Source organism: Aptenodytes patagonicus, chromosome 15 (assembly GCF_965638725.1).
Source record: "Aptenodytes patagonicus chromosome 15, bAptPat1.pri.cur, whole genome shotgun sequence".
Taxonomy (NCBI): Eukaryota; Metazoa; Chordata; class Aves; order Sphenisciformes; family Spheniscidae; genus Aptenodytes; species Aptenodytes patagonicus.
Genome location: NC_134963.1, coordinates 7,405,278 through 7,412,281, shown reverse-complemented (window position 1 = coordinate 7,412,281; position 7,004 = coordinate 7,405,278). Strand labels below are relative to the sequence as shown.

General features: G+C 43.2%; 1 long non-coding RNA gene across 2 annotated transcripts; it reads left to right on the top strand.

The window, feature by feature from the left end:
* The first annotated feature begins 26 nt into the window (after positions 1-26).
* LOC143167358 (uncharacterized) lies at positions 27-6,675 on the top strand. Of its 2 annotated transcripts, none has more exons than XR_012996540.1 (4): positions 27-95; positions 891-1,345; positions 2,707-2,843; positions 5,211-6,675. It is a non-coding gene; the product is annotated as an uncharacterized LOC143167358 (long non-coding RNA). The 2 variants fall into 2 exon arrangements; XR_012996541.1 differs by having other exon boundaries at positions 27-161.
* The last annotated feature ends 329 nt before the right edge of the window (positions 6,676-7,004 follow it).

Below are 7,004 nucleotides of genomic sequence, written 5' to 3'. Positions count from 1 at the left end.
ACGGGAAACAAGGGGTCTGAGGCCGCGGAGGATGATGGGAAGGGGGTCGTGCAGCCCGGGCGCCATGGCGGGCGGCGAGGGGAGGCCGCGCCCTGGTGAGGCAGCGCTGCGGTCGTGTCTGGCTGACGTCTCCCGCCACCCTCAGCGCAGGGAGCCTTGGGGTGAGGCCACACACCACGCTGGGCCTTTGGCTGGACGTGGCCTCCTGCGAGGCCGCCCCACTCACCTCACCTCACCTCGCCACTGCCATTGTGGTGGTCTCAGGCATCTGGTTGTGCCACCCAGCCCCTTCAGAGACAGCCCAGCATGGTGGTGGTAATCCGGGAGTCAGTGGCCCCCCGGTACCAAGCCAAGGGCAAGAGGAAAAGGTTTAAGACGTAGCGACCTAAGTGTAAGCCGCATATGTGGTTTGGGCAAAAATGCTCTTGGAAGGCCATACACAAACCAAATGTGGGTAATGGCCCCTTGTGAGCTATAAAATCCTATGTTTAGTGTATTTTTGCAACTTTGTTTTTAGTAATCTGCTTTTCTTAAACTAATTTTTAAAGTCTTACCAATTCTTTTCTCCTTTTGAAAATGCCATGGGTCCTTAGTGTTCAGTGTGCATATTCATTAATTAATCTTGTTAGTAATCTTGCAATATATACAGGTATTTTTATACTAATTCTGAAAAACTGAGCTAGAGAGTGACTAAATGATCAAGGTTCCGTATGGTTATCTTACAAATGTTAACATCCAGGCTTCAGTTCCAACCAAGAGATGACTTTTTTAAATTAAACTTGCTGAAGTTTGTTTCTGCATTATCTGATCAAAAGCAACTTTACAATGTTTGTTCCTGCATCAAACTGACAAGTACGTCCTTACACAGTGTTTCTTACTTTCCCGACCAGGTGCATTCCTATCATCTTGAAGGGAAGCTGACAATAGCTTTAAGACCACAAGAGGGCACGTTCTTTTTTATGCTTAATACACTTGACTGCTCTCCATGCCAGTCGCAACATCTGAACAGCGCAACTTCATGCCAGCATGCAAATTTAGTACGTTGGAGATGTTCCAGCTTCTGTTGAAAACTGAATTAATTCCACAGTGCACACAGCACCTTTGTCACTTCTTCGCACTGTCCTCTGCTGCACGAGAGCCAATTCTTCGCAAAGGTGTTGATGAGTTACGCAAGCCAGACTATTGTCTGCCTCACACAGTACAAGGCTACCAAGGTCATTTGATATTATCAAAGAGCTGGTAACTTAGGATGGATTTGAAATAGCTCCGTATCACGTGGCAAAACCCTGGAGTCATCCTTCCCCTTGGAAAGCCCGCATTCTTCTAAGGACACAGTGACATGAAGGTGAGAATCCAGCGTACTCCATTGTACCTCAGACCTTTGTGTGCCTTACATGCAATAATAGTCTCACCTGGGTCTCCATTCTTCATTCCTTCTGTTAAAACAAACGTAACCAAAAGTTACCGTATTTGCCTTCTTCCTTGGGGAAGAAGAACTGATGTGTTTAGTCTCTTTGTTTCTTTGCTGTTTCTGAGATTATTTTGATTCAGTTGGAAACATTCATGCATCTCCTTTCAAGAAGGTGTCCTAAATGGTGTTACTAGTGTTGGGGTTTTTTTCAGGCTTGAAGAATAACAGTAACTTCAAATACACTTCCATTTTGAAAAGTGACTGTAGAAATGGCGTCATAGGACTCCTTTTTGCTTCTCACTAAGGCTGTGCCAGGACTGGCTGCAGCCATAGAAGAGTATATGTGCCTATATTTGGAGGAAATCATGGGAGTCTTTAAAAAGCAGTATCTTTCATTGTCCCACAGCAGAGAAACATGTTGACTTTGGCAGTTTACTCCCTTAGATTTGCCTATTCGCACCTATGTTCAGGATAGATACTGGTACACTACTCTGAAAGCTCTAGTGTCTTTGGCCCTGCTTAATAAAGCAGAGAGGCACAGGTTGTAGAAGTCAGCTGAGGACCTGTTCGCAGCTAGCAGAGTTAGAAGTCTTGCAGCTTCAAGAAGAAGGAGGCCTTAGGCAGGGAACAGTCCCCTGTGTAAAGGAGGCTTGTTTTCCTGCCTGTTAAAAGGCAAGTGAAGCTCTTTACTTTTGTCACTATTGAGTGAGTGAAATTTCTGCATCCTCTTGCTTGAGGGAAAGTAAAACAGATTTTGGAGTTTTACTTCTAATTGCTGTGGTGCTTGTCCCAGCTGGGAGAGGCAAGCCTGCAGGAAGGAACAGTTTGAGCATGTGGCTGCTCTCTCCTTTGCTGCCATGTGTTTGAGATCAGACATCCCTCTGGGTGAAGCTGATTTAGGGGCTTATAGTCCCTTGAACTTCCTTGACTAATCTCCCATACGCTACATATGGTCAGTTAACAAGGATGAAGATGTTTTTCCTACCTAGAAGTCCTGCAAATTTTGAAACTTGGAATTTAGTTTGCAGGCTTGGAGGGAGAGTGGTGCTTAGTCTATTGTTTTCAATATTTTGAAATTATTTATTATTCAGTATTTCAATTATTTATTATCATCATTGGTCATATTCTGTCTTCTGTATCACTTGTTCAACTGCAGTGTCATGAGATGAGATAATTAATATTAAAGCACCCCTACTTGTTAGTTTACACATTTCTGACGCATTTAAAATTAGTAAAAAGGGCTGTTGACAATGCACAAGGGAAAATATAATTTAATACATTCTTTCTGCATCCAGAATTACTTTGCAAAGCTGATGGTGCACAGAGGACCAGACTCCTAGATGAAAACCAAGCCTTGCTGAAATCTGCGAGCTATTCCCAAGCACAGATTGCACCCTGAACGCATGTGGGCAGGAGCTGGATGAATAAGGAGGTATTTCTTACTGCATCTGCCATTGAAATAGAATAGATCTGGGCAACTGTTCAATAGCAAAGTATAATGTAATTAATCTGTTTTTCTTATGACTTCCCCCCCCCCCCCCCCCAAAAAAAAAAAAAGTTAGGGCTTTACTCAGACCAAGAGTTCACCAAAACCCATCTCCGATACTTGCTGTAAAAGAAGAGTAGGACTAACATAGCTGTTGTGTCACTTCAGTTTCCTCTTTATTAAAGTTAGACTTCTGAAGCAGGTTCCAAAGAGCAAACTCCACAGTGTGTAGGACAAGATCAGGACATTAATAAATAATGCATGTTCTCCATCACAGAGGTTTTAGTTTATCCTATCAACATGAGTGAATTAATAATTAAAAAGGGCACTGTGATCCTCGTGTGGGAGGTCCTATAAAATGAAAATTCAAGCAGTTCAAGATGCAGTAGATTGCTGTCTATTAAAAAATATGTTAAGGGATTTACTGTATATTATTTTAATTATATTTTAAGCAGCAAGATTTTGATGTGCATTTAAGCATTATAGCATGGCATTTGCAATCCAAACATTGCAGGATTAAGTCCCATCAAGTACAGTAAAACCAGGGGAAGTAACTGATTATAAACACAAATAAAACTAACACAGATGTCTTTTATGAAATGCTAAGACTAAGCAAAAAGCACTACTTATATTTCAGTTTCTCTCATCCAAGCTTATTTTAATAATTCAGTTAAATTTACATTTTTAACTGTATAACTTTCACCACAGCCCTTCCCTTTTAAAATTACATGAGATGTAAATAATTTCATTACTTTTACACATACAAAATTATTGGTGTTCCTCAGAACTAGAGACACTGGAGCTTTCGGAATAGTGCACTAGTATCTGTCCCGAACATAGCTACGAGTATGCAAATTTAAGTGAGTAAACTGGAAAAGTCAACATGTTTCTCTGCAGCGGGTCAATGACGGAAATTCTGCCCATGGACACATATCCTTTTGATTAAACAGTTCAATTTTATTTTTGGACATTTAAACTAACTCAGAGTAAAATTAGCTTAATAACCATGGTCTTCGTAAATTATGATGGATGAGGTGTTCAAGCTATTTGTTGGCTGAATGTGTGCTGCTCTTTCTGAACACACCATATGCAAAGCTTTTAACTGACTCCGGTTTTAGTGTTGGGGAGTTTTTAGTGATAAAAAATGCTCGACAGAGTTACTATCATGAAAGAGCTTCTCTAGGAAGTGGTATAATTCCTGTTACATTAAACTTCTAAAATGAGGAGAAAATCCTAAGAGGAAACAGTTTTGTATTTGTATTACTTGATCTAAATACGTATTTTCAGCTTGATGCCATTCAAAACAATTTTACCACTGACCAAAAGTCAGAGTCACCATTAAACTACAATATTTTGTATTTTATAGAGAAGCTGTATGACTTGGGTGAGGTTCTAAAGGAATTGAGGAAGAAACTGACACACAAAATAAATCAGCTTTCCAGGATTTCAGACAGCTAGGATTTGGGAGGTCCTAGTTCCCCATCCTGAGATGGTGATCTTCTGACTCTGCATCTTCTCTTGACTCTCCCATGTGGAGAAGTCTGGTATCATCATCCTTTTCACATTAGTTTTCTGTTTGATGCCAACTATGCTGTCTGAACTTCCTCATCTTTTCAAGGCAAACATTGGTTTTGCTCTATGACAGATCACTTTAAAAATTCAAGTGGACAGACATTTTTAATTAGAGTCAAAACAAAGTCAAATAAGGCTGAAATAAACTGCATTCTGGTCTAGCACAACATTAGCCCTTAAATAAATAGTGAGAAGCCTGGGCTGTCTCTGTACAGCAGATGGCATTACAGGTAATATTTATCATACTCCAATCCCAAGGCTAAGATAGTAGGGAGGGAGAATTGACGTCAGCTACAAGTGAATCAGTCTTAATACAAGCTGAAAAACTGCTTGTGCCTTCAACAGTTGATTACGTTGTACAGCACTTCTGGTTAGCGCTCCCCGTTGCATTTATTAGTCTGCCTGAGCAAGCCTAGCAGGAAGAGTTCATTTTGTTTTGCAGCTTAAATGAACTGATGTAAATGGATCTTGGACTTTGAGGAGGGAAGATTCCACCCAGCTGCAGTAACCAGGGGGATGCCCTTTGCCCCAGTTTTTGTGCCAAATTTGTGCATTCGAGAATTTTAAACAAATATCACTTGGCAGGATATCGACCCTCAGGGTACAAGAATAATACTGAGAAAGACAGCAGGGCATGTACTGGGAGGGATTTACAGGGAGATCTATCAGTACTGATACTGAACAGTGGGGAAAACCAATTCTGTCCTATTTCATTAAAAATGGTTGTTCTTTGTCTCACAGGAGCTGAGTGATCCTCTGAATGAAAACCAATAGCAATTTTTCAGCTGGGTACAGCGTCATCGTGCAGGAGTGAAAGAGTTCAGCAAAGGTTACTAATTATCACGTAGTCTGCCTTGGCTGTCTGGGCAGAGCTGGGTGGGTGACCAGGGATGGAGGGAGTATGAACTGCTCACGGTATGCCTTGGCTTGGGAGCCCTTACCGAAACACGGAGTCATGCTCTGCCAAGTGTGTTTGACAGCCTTGCGCTCATACCGAGTTTCTCAATCTGCGAGCCATGGCTGATTGGCAAAGCGGTACGGAGAGCGTCCCGTCCAGCCCTGGGAAACACGTTGTGATGAGGCATGGAGCGCTCGGGTTTAGTTGGAAGTGTGGGGGGGGGATCACAGGTTGAGAAGCAATGTACGCCCAGCCACTGTAGGACAGATCACCTTGCACTAACCAGAGCTGCCTCAGGGCACCCTGGCGCTGTAGGCAGTATTGAAATTTGCTGTGTTAAAGAAAAAGGGGTTCGGCCAGGCTGGACTTACCCTAGAAGGGACCTGGACAAGAAGGAGAAAGAATGAGAATGAGGGAAGGGAAAGAATGACTCTGGGGGGGAAATTCTGAAAATATGTGCTTCCCCTTCCTGCTAGAGATACGGGAGCGGGTGAGGCAGCAACGTTTGCTCCTGAGGAGAGCTACCTTGCAAGTACTGTTTGTCACCTCACACACCCTGATGGGCCTTGGCAGCAGCAGCACACCCTTATCTCCAGCACGTTGGCAAATTTGGCTGTGTGGCAGCTTCCTAATTCACCAAGGCTGGGCCTGGGCTGCTCTTTTGTGTTCCCCGCACTTTCCTTCTCCCCATTCTAATGGGCAGATTAATTTTTTAATAAGTTTGGATACAATTTCAGCTTTAGGTGGAAAATTTTCATGCGTTGCTTAAGCCTTTAGAGCCTTTAGCAGTTTAAAGGGGAGGAATATTGTCTCCGTCAAGATACACAGGAAGTGAAATGCCTTCTGTCTCTTAATGCTATTGTAATGATGTGCTTTAACGATGTTCCCCGTGGGTTGGGTCCGTGGAGTATGCCACACAGCTTTTCCTTTCACTGGAATCAGCGTGGGGTTCAGGTTTCACACCTCCCTCTGCTTTATTTACACCCGTCTATTGTTTTGTTATTTACATATGTCGGGTTATACAACGCAGCAGCAGCCTCTTTACGCGTGCGGAGGCGTTAAATGAATTTGCGCTGTTGTGCAGAGCTACCTGCTGGGAACTTCCAAAGGGACAAGCCATTTTGCACGCCCACAAGCAGCACGGAAAACCGAGCTGCAAAAGATAAGGTATTGGGTCTTTTTGAACGTGGTGGGTCTTCAAAGTGTTGATGCCTCGAAGTTGTTGATGTCTTTGAAGTTGTCCAGGGGGACACCCGAGAGCCGGCTCGCTGCCTTTGTATCACGCTCACCTGCAATTAAAGTAATTTTAGTGGTTTTTGTGTGGTGACTGCATGCTATGGCCTTCTCGTGAGGGTTTTGTTTGGCATCTCGTTTCCCTTACCCAAAATGGATTAATGCTCCGCACTTTCATGGATTTCCACAGAAACCACACAAACATCACGTGCCGTAGTGAGCTGGCTCTATCCCTAACTGCACCCTGCCGGGGAAAACAGGAGTTGCCCTTTAAAAATAAATTTTTGTGTGGTATGAGTCACATAACCGTCCTTAATAGCCAGAAAGCACAAACGGCCACCGAGTCCCTTCAAGTTATTTGGAGCACGCGAGACATGCGGCCTGATATGGGCGTGGAGGGCAAG